Source organism: Erinaceus europaeus, chromosome 9 (assembly GCF_950295315.1).
Source record: "Erinaceus europaeus chromosome 9, mEriEur2.1, whole genome shotgun sequence".
NCBI classification, from domain to species: Eukaryota; Metazoa; Chordata; class Mammalia; order Eulipotyphla; family Erinaceidae; genus Erinaceus; species Erinaceus europaeus.
Window position 1 is genome coordinate 116,127,499 of NC_080170.1, and position 12,160 is coordinate 116,139,658.

The 12,160-nt window shown below is 39.7% G+C and overlaps 1 pseudogene; it reads right to left on the minus strand.

The window, feature by feature from the left end:
* Positions 1-1,426: 1,426 nt before the first annotated feature.
* LOC132540319 (alkaline ceramidase 3-like) lies at positions 1,427-9,837 on the minus strand (annotated as a pseudogene).
* Between the last annotated feature and the right edge of the window lie 2,323 nt (positions 9,838-12,160).

Below are 12,160 nucleotides of genomic sequence, written 5' to 3' on the forward strand. Positions count from 1 at the left end.
ATTCCTATTTGACCTAGCGTGAACAATAAAACTATGAACATAGGTTGCATATATGATGAAATATTTTTTATTTTTATTTATTTTATTGGATAGAGACACTCGTAAATCGAGAGGAAGGTGGAGATAGAGAAGAAGAAAGAAAGCGAGACACCTGCAACACTGCTTCACTATTTGCAAAGTTTTTCCCCTGCAGGTGGGGATGGGGGCTTGAACTTGGGTCCTTGTGCACTGTAACTTGTGCACTCAACCAGGTGCACCACCACGCGGCCTTGCATATATCATACTGTAGTGTTTTTGTGTCTTTCGGATAAATTCTTGGTAGTTGTATTACAGGATTGGAAGATATTTCTATCAAAAAAATTTTTTAAAGCAATCTTCATACCATTTTTCATAGATGCCCCATCAACTTGCGTTCATGGAATGTTAGGAAGGATTTAAGTTATACAAGGATGTCATGGAATATTCTGAGCAGTGGGACTGTGGGGAATTGGACATAGCTATCTGTACTTGTGTTTAGACATTGCATACATGTAATTCCTTTCAGCTCCACTCCGTGTGCTGTTTTCACCATATTCTGAATTCCCACAGCTACTTTAATGGTTTATTTGCATGTCAGCTAATTTGCATTGTCACTGCATTGGTTGGAAAGTTGTGATTCCCTTGCTTTGAAAATAAGAATGTTTCATCTGCACAGAAGCCTTCCCGGAGACTGTACAAAGCTGTTGCCTAGTAAGTGGAAAGGGGTTAAAACAGGAGGCTCAAATTCTGACCTGACCACCTATGAGTTTTGTGGCTGTGGTTACTTAACAGCATTGAGTCTCATTTCTGTAAAATGGAATAAGAAAGCAGCACCTGCTGATTGAAGATGCTAGATCAAACGAGGCAATGCATTTAAAATTACTTTTTTTTTGTCAAAAGAGAGCTGAAGGTTAACTTTCTATGATCAGCACAAGCTGTTAACTTGTTAAGAAAAGTCCAATTTTTCTAGCATTTTGCATATATGCACATATAGTGTGTATGCTTTAAAAACAGCTTATGCACAGAAGTTCAGAAAAAAAAAAGAACAGAAAAGGGGGAAACATAAAGTAGAGCTTGGATTGCGTTAGGTGTATTGCACCAAAGTAAAGGACTCTGGGAATGGGTGGGGGTTTGGGGGAGCTTGAGATCCTGATACATGGTGGTGGAGGAAGACCTAGGCTGCGGGTGAGAATATTCTGCAGAAAAGTGAGAAATTTTGCCCATATATCAACAACTGTCTTTTCTGTAAACCATTAATCCTCCCCATAAAAAAACCCCTGAAACTCAAAGAAAAAAAAAAAACACGCTTAGGATGAAGGTGAGGTTGAAGGGAACAGATGAGTTAAAGATTTGTGATAAGCACCCAACAAGCTTAGTTCTTTAATCTCTGTGTGGCTGGCAGCATCAGTCAGAAACAGTGGCTCATTTGCTGCGATGATGATGATGATGATGATGATGACGATCTTGTATATATACTAAAAAGGATGTGAAGATAAGAACCCAGGCAAGTTAAAATATGCCACCATGCTAGACATTGTGTGGTGACACTTATAATAGGTGGTCCCTTCTTGCAAAAGTTCCTCAGTGAATCACAATGAAGCTATCTACATTTCATAATAAAAATCTCAGTAGAAACATTCCCAAGGAAGTATATGACCCAGTTCTCCAAACTACGTGTAAAACCTGTGTAACAATATAAGTAGACTGGACTGAACTAGTAATGTGAAGACTTAACATTACAGAAATGACCTGGTAACTTAAGGTGAACTGTGGTTACTATTAAAGAACTAAAGTGAAAATCAGATGGTAGTTTACCAAGTTCTTCACACTGAAGCATCCAAGCAAATCTACAACAGCTGTAAATCATGGGGAGTCCATCCAATGGCTGATTTCATATTTCAGAGTCACACAGAAGCACCAAGACCCCAGTCCTACCACTGTGAGTGTTAAATGAGCAGTAACGCATCATTTATTTTATTTTATTATTTTATTATTTTTTTTTATTTTTTAAAATTTTTTATTTAAGAAAGGATTAGTGAACAAAAGCATAAGGTAGGAGGGGTACAACTCCACACAATTCCCAACACCCAATCCCCATAACCCACCCCCTCCCATGGTAGCTTTCCCATTCTCTATCCCTCTGGGAGCATGGACCCAGGGTCGTTGAGGGTTGCAGAAGGTAGAAGGTCTGGCTTCTGTAATTGCTTCCCCGCTGAACATGGGCGTTGACTGGTCGGTCCATACCCCCAGTCTGCCTCTCTCTTTCCCTAGTAGGGTGTGTCTCTGGGGAAGCTGAGCTCCAGGACACATTGGTGGGGTCTTCAATCCAGGGAAGCCTGGCCAGCATCCTGGTGGCATCTGGAACCTGGTGATTGAAAAGAGAGTTAACATATGAAGCCAAACAATTTGTTGAGCAATCATGGATCCCAAGCTTGGAATAGTGGAGAGGAAGTGTTAGGGAGGTACTCACTGCAAACTCTAGTGTATTTCTGCTTTCAGGTATATATTTTGCAGTAGTTTATGGATACGTGTGCACATAAGCTCTCTCTCATAGAAACTGGTGTATATCTAGGTTATGGGACTTTGTTAGAAAGTGAACTACCTGAGATGAAATTAGAGTGTACTATTAAAGGAAAGGTCTCACCCGAGTAATGAAGCTGAAGGGTTGTCATTCCACACGTGAAGTCTCTGGATACATTCTGAGGTGAAGCATATTGAGGTGGCAATTGTTGCTTTGGTTAGGTTGTGATCGGCAGATGCAATGTTATTTGGTTTGGATTGGGAGATGCATACGGGAAAGTGGGCCCTATCCAAGGGTTCCAGGACTGGGGGAAGTAGGGGCTCTATAGTGAAGATGTGAGGTTCCTGCTGTCTTAGGGTTCAAAAAGACAATCAATAGTTAATATTATCATCACATTATTTGTTAATTGGGTTAACTTTGAAAAGTCCTTTTGTTATGGTTTGCTGGACAGTACCCAGTATCTTGTATATAGCTGTGCTATTGGAAGCTTCTAATCTACTTGGTCTAGGCTTTTGAGAGAGTCCGCATATCAAATACATAGCCTATATATTAAAAAGATTCAGTTTGTCTTTTGAGAAACTTTGAGACATACAATTGATTTCCCCCTCTCATATTAATTAACTACTGATTTATATGTCTACATTTTGCTAGGAGTGTACATAAACACCATTCCCATCACCAAAGGACTGTGACCCATCCCTCCCGCCCACTCCCACCCCCCACTGGCCCAGGAAGCTACATGCCTACCCCTCACCACTGGGTTTTTACTTTGGTGTCCTACTTACAATTTGATCAGGTCCTGCTTTTAGTTTCCCTTTCAGATCTTCTTAGTCAGCTTCTGTTGATGAGTGGGATCATCCCATACTCATCTTTATCTTTCTGACTTAGTTCACTTAACATAATTCCTTCTAGCTCTGTCCAAGATGGGTCAGAGAAGGTGGGTTCATTGTTCTTGATAGCTGCATAGTATTCCATTGTGTATATATACCACAGCTTTCTCAGCCACTCATCTGGTGTTGGGCACCTGGGTTGCTTCCAGGTTTTAGCTATTATGAATTGTGCTGCTATGAACATAGGAGTACAGAGCTCTTTTTGGTTGGGTGTTATGGAGTCCTTGGGGTATAACCCCAGGAGAGGAATTATTGGGTCATATGGAAGGTCCATGTCTAGCCTTCTGAGGGTTTTCCAGACTGCTCTCCACAGAGGCTGTACCAATTTACATTCCCACCAGCAATGTAAAAGGGTTCCTCTGTCCCCACATCCTCTCCAGCATTTGTTGCTGCTGTCCTTTTTGATGTATGCCATTCTTACAGGAGTGAGGTGGTATCTTAGTGTTGTCTTGATTTGCATTTCTCTGATAATCAGTGACCTAGAGCAGTTTTTCATATGTTTGTTAGCCTTTTGGATCTCCTCTGTGGTGAATGTTTTGTTCATTTCCTCTGCCCATTTTTGGATGGGGTTATTTGCTTTTTTGGTGCTAAGTTTGCTGAGCTCTTTATATATTTTGGTGATTAGTTTCTTGTCTGATGTCTGGCATGTGAAGATCTTCTCCCATTCTGTGAGGGGTCTCTCTGTTTGTTTAATAGTTTCTTTGGATGTGCAGAAGCTTTTCAATTTGATGTAGTCCCATTGGTTTGTTTCTGCTTTGGTCTTCCTTGCAATTGGGTTTGATTCATCAAAGATGTCCTTGAGGTGTATGTGGGAAAGTGTTTTACCAGTGTTTTCCTCTAAGTATTTGATTGTTTCTGGTCTAACATCTAGGTCTTTGATCCATTTGGAGTTGATTTTTGTTTCTGGTGAGATAAAGTGGTTCAATTTCATTCTTCTGCATGTTTCAACCCAGTTTTCCCAGCACCATTTATTGAAGAGAGCCTCCTTTTTCCATTTAATCCTTTGGGTCCCCTTATCAAAGATTAGATGCCCATAGGTGTTGGGATTTACTTCTGGGCTTTCAATTCTGTTCCACTGGTCTGTATGCCTATTTTTGTTCCAGTACCATGCTGTTTTGATGATGATGGCTTTATAATATAGTTTAAGGTCTGGGAGTGTGATGCCTCCATTTCTGTTTCTTTTCCTTAAGATGGTTTTGGCAATTCTAGGTGTTTTCAGGTTCCAGATAAATGATTGTAGTATTTGTTCTATTCTCTTAAAGAAGCCTGGTGGAACTTTGATGGGTATTGCATTAAATTTGTATATGGCTCTGGGGAGAATATTCATTTTGATGATATTTATTCTTCCAATCCATGAGCATGGGATATCTTTCCATTTCTTGGTATCAGTTTCTATCTCCTTGAGTAGCGACTCATAGTTTTCAGCATACAAGTCTTTCACTTCTTTGGTCAACTTTATTCCTAGGTATTTGATTGATTTTGCTGAAACAGTAAATGGGAGTGATTTCTGGATGTCTTCTTCTTCAGATTTAGTGTTTGCATAAAGAAATGCCACTGATTTTTGTACATTGATTTTGTAGCCTGATACCTTGCTATATTGCCTAACAACTTCCCGTAATTTTCTACTGGATTCTTTAGGTCTTTCTATGTATACTATCATATCATCTGTAAATAGTGAGAGCTTGACTTCTTCCCTTCTAATCTGTATCCCTTTGATTTCTTTCTCTTGCCTGATTGCTATGGCAAGAACTTCCAATACTATGTTGAAGAGTAAAGGTGACAGTGGACAGCCCTGTCTAGTCCCCGATCTGAGGGGGAATGCTTTCAGCGTCTCTCCATTGAGTATGATGTTGGCTGTAGGTTTGCAGCCAACTATAGACTCCACTATCTTGAGGAATTTCCCATCTATTCCCATTTTTTGTAGAGTTTTGAGCATGAATGGGTGTTGGATTTTGTCAAAGGCTTTCTCTGCATCTATTGAGATAATCATGTGGTTTTTGGCTTTGCCTTTATTGATGTGATGAATGACATTGATTGATTTATGGATGTTGAACCAGCCTTGCATTCCTGGGATGAATCCCACTTGGTCATGATGAACAATCTTTTTGATGTGTTGCTGTATCCGGTTGGCCAAGATCTTGTTTAATATTTTGGCATCTATGTTCATCAGAGATATTGGTCTGTAGTTTTCCTTTTTTGTTCTGTCCCTATCAGCTTTTGGTATCAGGGTGATGTTGGCTTCATAAAAGGCGGAAGGGAGTATTCCTGTTTCTTCAGTCTTATGGAATAGCTTAAGAAGTATGGGTATTAACTGTTTCCTGAAAGTTTTGTAGAATTCGTTTGTGAAGCCATCTGGTCCAGGACTTTTGTTGTTGGGGAGATTCTTAATAATGGTTTCAATTTCTTTGTCTGTGATTGGTGCATTTAGATTTTGTACTTCTTCTTGGTTCAGTTTTGGAAGTGCATAGATTTCTAGGAATTGTTCCATTTCTTCCAGATTCTCTAGCTTGGTGGCATATAGTTCTTTATAGAAGTTTTGCAGAATTCTCTGGATTTCTGTGGTGTCAGTTGTGATATCTCCTGCATCGTTTACAATTCTATTAATTTGAGTCTTCTCTCTTTTTTTTTTTGGTGAGTCTGGCTAGGGGTTTGTCAATTTTGTTTAATCTTTCAAAGAAGCAACATTTGGCTTCATTGATCTTTTGTATGGTTCTTTTATTTTCGATGTTGTTTATTTCTGCTCTAACTTTAGTGATTTCTGTCCTTCTGGTTGCTTTAGGGTTCCTTTGTTCCTCTTCCTCTAAGTCCTTGAGGTGTGTAGTAAGTTCGTTCATTTGGGCTTCTTCTTGGTGTTTAATATGTGATTGTATGGCTATAAGTTTCCCTCTCAGTACTGCTTTCGCTGTGTCCCAAATATTTTGATAGGTTGTGTCTTCATTTTCATTAGTTTCCAGGAACATTTGAATTTCCTGCTTGAGTGAGTCTCTGACCCAGTGGTTCTTAAGGAGCATGTTGTTTAGTTTCCAAATTCTATGTCTTTTAATAATTTTCTGTTTGTTGTTAAAAGTTAGTTTTACTCCACTGTGGTCTGAGAAGATACTTGGGATGATTTCAATGCTCTTGAATTTATTGATGCTGTCTTTGTGGCCTAACATGTGGTCTATCCTTGAGTATGTGTTGTGTGGATTTGAAAAGAAGGTGTATTCCAGTTTTTTGGGGTGGAGGAGTCTGAAAATGTCCAAGAGGTCTAGTCTGTCAATCTCTTCATTCAATTCTCTTGTATCTTTATTGGTTCTCTGCTTTGCTGATCTGTCTAAGTGTGAGAGTGGGGTATTGAAGTCTCCCACTATTATTGTATTACTATTGATGTATTTTTGAAATTCTTTAAATAGGTGTTTAATGTATTTAGATGGTCCCTTGTTGGGTGCATAGATGTTAATAATTGTTAAGTCTTCTTGGCTGATTGATCCTCTAATCATTATGTAATGTCCTTGCCTATCTTTTATTACTTTATTTAATTTAAAATCTATCGTGTCTGAGATGAGAATGGCTGTTCCTGCCCTTTTTTGTGGACCGTTAGCCTGTATGATAGTTTTCCATCCTTTCACTTTAAGTCTGTGTTTATCTTGTTGTGACAGATGGGATTCTTGCAAGCAGCATATGGTTGGGTTATGTTTTCTGATCCATCCCCCCACCCTGTGCCTTTTGATGGGTGAGTTTAAGCCATTGACATTTATTGATATTATGGATTTAATGTATTGTAGAGCCATTGTTCTAAAAAACAATTTGTTTACTCTGATATATTACAAGTATTATAGTGATGTTCTTGTTTATAAGAGGTCTTTTAGTACCTCTTTCAGGGCCGGCTTGGTGATAGTTGCCTCCTTTAACTGTTGTTTATCTAAGAAGGTTTTGATCCCTCCATCTAGCTTGAATGAAAGTCTAGCAGGATATATTATCCTTGGTTGAAACCCTTTTTCATTCAGGGCTCGATAGATATCTTGCCACTCCCTTCTGGCTTTTAGAGTTTGAGTTGAGAAATCTGCAGAAAGTCTTATGGGTTTTCCCCTGTATGTGACTTTTTGTTTCTCTCTTGCAGCCTTTAGGATCCTTTCTTTATCCTTACTTCTTCTCATTGTGACTATGATGTGTCTTGGTGTTTTCAGGTCTGGGTTGATTCTGTTTGGTACTCTCTGGGCCTCTTGCACCTTGATATCCTTTCTGTTATTCAGGTCTGGGAAATTTTCTTGTATTATTTCCTCTAGAATGTTTGCTTCCCCTTCCTCTCTTTCTTCCTCTGGCAGGCCAATTATACGAATGTTACTTCTTTTGAGATCATCCCATATGTCTCTGTTGTTGTTTTCAGTGTCTCTCAATCTCTTTTTAAGCTCTTTCACCTCTTTCTTAGTTTTCTATAACTCATCCTCTGTCTGAATAACTCTGTTTTCTGCTTCTGTTAGTCTTCTTTCCCTTGCCTCAGCTTCTTTCTTCATTACAGCTATTTCAGCTTTCAGTTCTCTAATTGTCTCAAGATAATCAGTATTTTCCTTGGGGGGTCTCAACTGTTGTTTCCCTAATACTGCCATTCCTTTCCTTCAATGTTGTTTTCATTTCTGTGATTAATAAGTTTATTATTGCTTGCATACTTTTCTTATCTATGGTTACTTCTGACTGATTTGTGGTTTCTTTTGGGCTCTTGTCTTCATTCATTGGGATAGCAGTTTTATTTGTTTTTAATCTACCCATTTTTTTTTATTTGTGTGTTTCTCTCTTTTTTTTATGCTCTGTTGTTCCTCAGTTGTTGTGTTTTGAGCACAAGTAACACTGTACTAAATACCTTTATGACAATTGCACTCACCAACCTCCGGAATTACAGTAGCAACTGAAGTAAGTATTGAAGGAGTTTAATCGTTACCAGTTAGCCAAAAAATTTCTCCAGTCCGTGAAAAAATAGTAACCAAATCCCAGTGAAGAAAGAGAAAAGAAAGAGAGGATAGCAAGAATAGACAGTTATGCAAATCTACTATCCAGTGTATATTCTAGGGGTAACAAGAGTGTAAAGGGAACTAGAGCAGAGATACACACATAGAGAGTCCACTCTGGGTCAGATTTCTTCCCCAAAGTAATTCACAAATTCAGAAAGGCAAAGAAGAAAGAAGTGTATGACAAGATAAAAAAAATAAATAAAGAAATAAAAAAAGAGATAGAGAGAGTTAAGAGAGAGAAAAGGGAGAAGATAAGAAGAAGGGTTGTAATTAAAGAGCAGTGTGAGGGACTTCCCAAATGTGTATCAGTGAGTTAAAAAAAAAAAAACAAAACCCTGTTTGGTGGTATGGGGTATCCCGCTAGTAGCTGGTCCCAGGCACTGCTTATGGGGGGGGGGCGGTGGGAAGGATGTATGCTTGAAAATTAAAAGGAAGAAAAAAGAATTTTTTTCCCCTATTCTAATTCTTAACCCAAATTAAGTTATAGACACCTCCTTGGTGTCACCGCTATGGCCCCTTATTGGCTGGCCTGCTAAAGGCAGAAAATCCTATTGTTTACATGAGATGTGTCCGTAGCTCAAAGGCTAGCCGCTTCTCAGTCTGCCATCTTCTGGGAAACCCCCCCCTCCAGACTTTTTTAAAGGATTTCTCAAAAATGAAAACTAGCTCCAAGTCCTTTGATCCAATGAGAGCTATACTCAAGAAGTCTTTGGATCCGCTCTCAGGGTCGCGGTGGACCCTGGAGACTCCCAAGGGAAAGCCCCCAAGCTAAAGTGCTCTCTCCGGGTCCTCTGCCCGCCGCGCTCTGCAACCGGCCGAGGAGCCGCCTTCCTGGGCGGGCGGAGGACAATGCCTGGCGCACTCGCCTTGCCCGGCACCCTGGGAATTCTGGAACCCCGCTAGTCCGTGTCACCTTTACTCTAATTCTTAACCCAAATTAAATTGTACTCACTTTTTGGTGTCACCCCTTATTAACTGGCCTGCTAAAGGCAGAAAATCCTACCGTTGCCGACGATGCAATCCGAGCGCTCGCTGTTAGCGACTTCTCAGTCAGCCATCTTCAGTAGGTCTCCCCGCATCATGTTTTTTTTTCCCATCAAGGTTATGGCTCTGGCTCAGTGTCAACCAGATGAATCCACTGTGCCCAGTGGCCATTTTTTTTTCTTTTTTGATAAGATAAGAGAGAAATTGAGAGGAGAAGAGGAGATAGAGAGGAAGAGAGAACAATGTCCGCAACCCTTATTTATGACTCATGAAGCTTCCCCCATGAAGGTTGGGAGCGTGGATTTGAACCTACGTCTTTGCACATGATAATGTGTGTGCTGTGCTCAATTGGGTACATCACTGCCCAGCCCCCAATGCATTGCTTTTTGAGTCCATATCTATCATTCTGAATTGCTCTAAAGACTGGAAGTAGGATCATAATTAGTCTGCTAAATGCTTTCCCTTAGTGCTGAGAGACTTCTTGAATCACTACTCAATTTTTGTCCTTTGCTGTACTGAGCCAAGTCCAACATGGAGATTGGGAGCCCTAGCCATAGATAGCTATTACCATGGTCACAGCCCAGCCTTCTGGCTGATGCTTGGCCTGCATTTAAAATTCCTTAACTTAAAAAAAGTTTATTTAATGAGGCACCAAAGGTCCCAGGTTCAATCCCCAGCACCAACATAAGCCAGAGCTGAGCAGTACTCTCTGGTCTAACTAAAAAAAAAAAAAAAATTTATTGAATAGAGACAGCCAGAAATAAAGAGAGTAGGGGGAGATAGAGAGGGAGAGAGAAAGAGAGATACCTGCAGTATTGCTTCACCATTTGCAAAACTTTCTCCCTGCAGGTGGGGACTGGGGACTCAAACCCAGGTCCTTGAGCATTATAACATGTTCACTCAGCCAGGAACTCCACCACCCAACCCCTGCATTTAAAATTCCTAACAGAAAATCTGGCACATGAATAAAGACTCTGGTCTGGGAGGTGGCACAGTGGATAAAGCATTGGACTCTCAAGCTGGAATAAAGACTCAAGGAATGTTATTAACAATAATGTTGTTGCTGATGATGGTGGTGATTTTTTCAGCAAAGGAGAAAAAAAATCTCTTTTTTTTTTTTTTCTTGTGGTTCTAGAACATGGTGTCAGGGGTGGTCTGCTAGGTCATCACTTACCTATGTTATCTAGGATTTTAGGATGGATTCACGAAAGGAGAAGAAAAGACATGGAAGCTGACAGCCAGCCTCAGTCTCTGCCACTTCACTCCAGAGTGGAGGGGGGAGGGGGGTCTTAAGTGAAGCCAAGACATGAGTCCACAGTGTTGAGCTGAGTAATGGAAGCAAAAGAGTGACAGTGACCTGAGCAACACTAAGAACGGAAGCATCTTTGCTCTGGAGTGTGGGTCACTTTGGAACAGTGACTACCACCTGGTCCAGACCTTGAACACTGTTCAGTCCAGAAGCCTGGGGCCAAAACTGGAATCTGTGATCATCTGACCCTTTCTGCTACATCACACTGCCTAGATCTGTGTCTATATTTGTTTCATTTGTTCAACTAAGATTCTGCCATTTATATCTGTTATTTCTGAGCCAAGAGCAGGCAGAATTTTCTTTTGAATGTCAGTTGGTTCAAGGGAGTTTTTCCTTTGTATTTATGTGTGTGTTTGTCTCACATTTTTGTTACAGAGGTTGAAAATAGCGCGATGACACCAAACGCTTATTTGAATTTCAACTCTGCTCTATTCCTTTTGATTGTGAGCTTATCTTGAAATTCCAATTTGGATGGCATTTGTTTCATGACTTAAAATAATTTAGCATTCTTTTTAGCTGAAAATGTGAAATCAATGCCTTTTTGATGAATAAAGGCTTTACATCTGAATAGTAAATGGGCTGTTCTTTATTTTCATATGTGGCTAGGGGAAAAGGATGAACCTTAGTTATCTTGTGTCATTAAACACACCCTGGAAATATGTGGAGTCTATGTTAGAAATACTTACAAAAATAAGTTCATAGACGGTTAGTGTCCAATGAGAAAGCCTTAGATGTCAGGTAGAGAAAGTATGAATGATTTACTGGTTCTCTCGGAGAACCAGAGGGGTTCTTAGGGGAAATATGAAATGGAGCTCACCATCACAGTGATTACTAAATATAAGATGCTTCAATAAATAAATCATATTTATGTTGATCATAGGCTAATTTTCCAGTCACCACATGGTCAATCATCTTCTAGTGGTCATAGAGCATGATTTATGTTGAGGAGAATGAGTAGCACATGTTTTCTGATTGCTGCCTTGTTGAGATAGGGAAATACACCACAAGTTAATGCCATTCCTGTAGTAGTAGGAATATTAGCATATATGATGTAAGCATTTGAATTTTGTTATTTCATTGTCTTATTAACTGAGGGCCTGGATTAGCTGAAGACACATATCTTACTCAAAAAGAGCCCTTCTGGGGTTCTGCTTGATTTATTTTACTTAGAGGATCTAGTTGATTCTCTTGGGGAAAAACTTTTCTTCCTGCAATTTCCTTCAAGGAATAAGTTGTAGCTCACTAATTTTAGTAGAGCATAAATAACATAGCATTTTAAAGGACTGACCTTCCAGTAGAATGGAAGGATATAATTTTGGGAACTGATTAGAAAATTAATATGTGTTCAGAGTAAAATTATGTAAAGTTCAGAGAAGGCAGCTATGACTTAACCTGCTCAGCCATGACCAGTCTTATACTGATAGAGTTGTTGTGTTTTCTTTTTATGCCTATA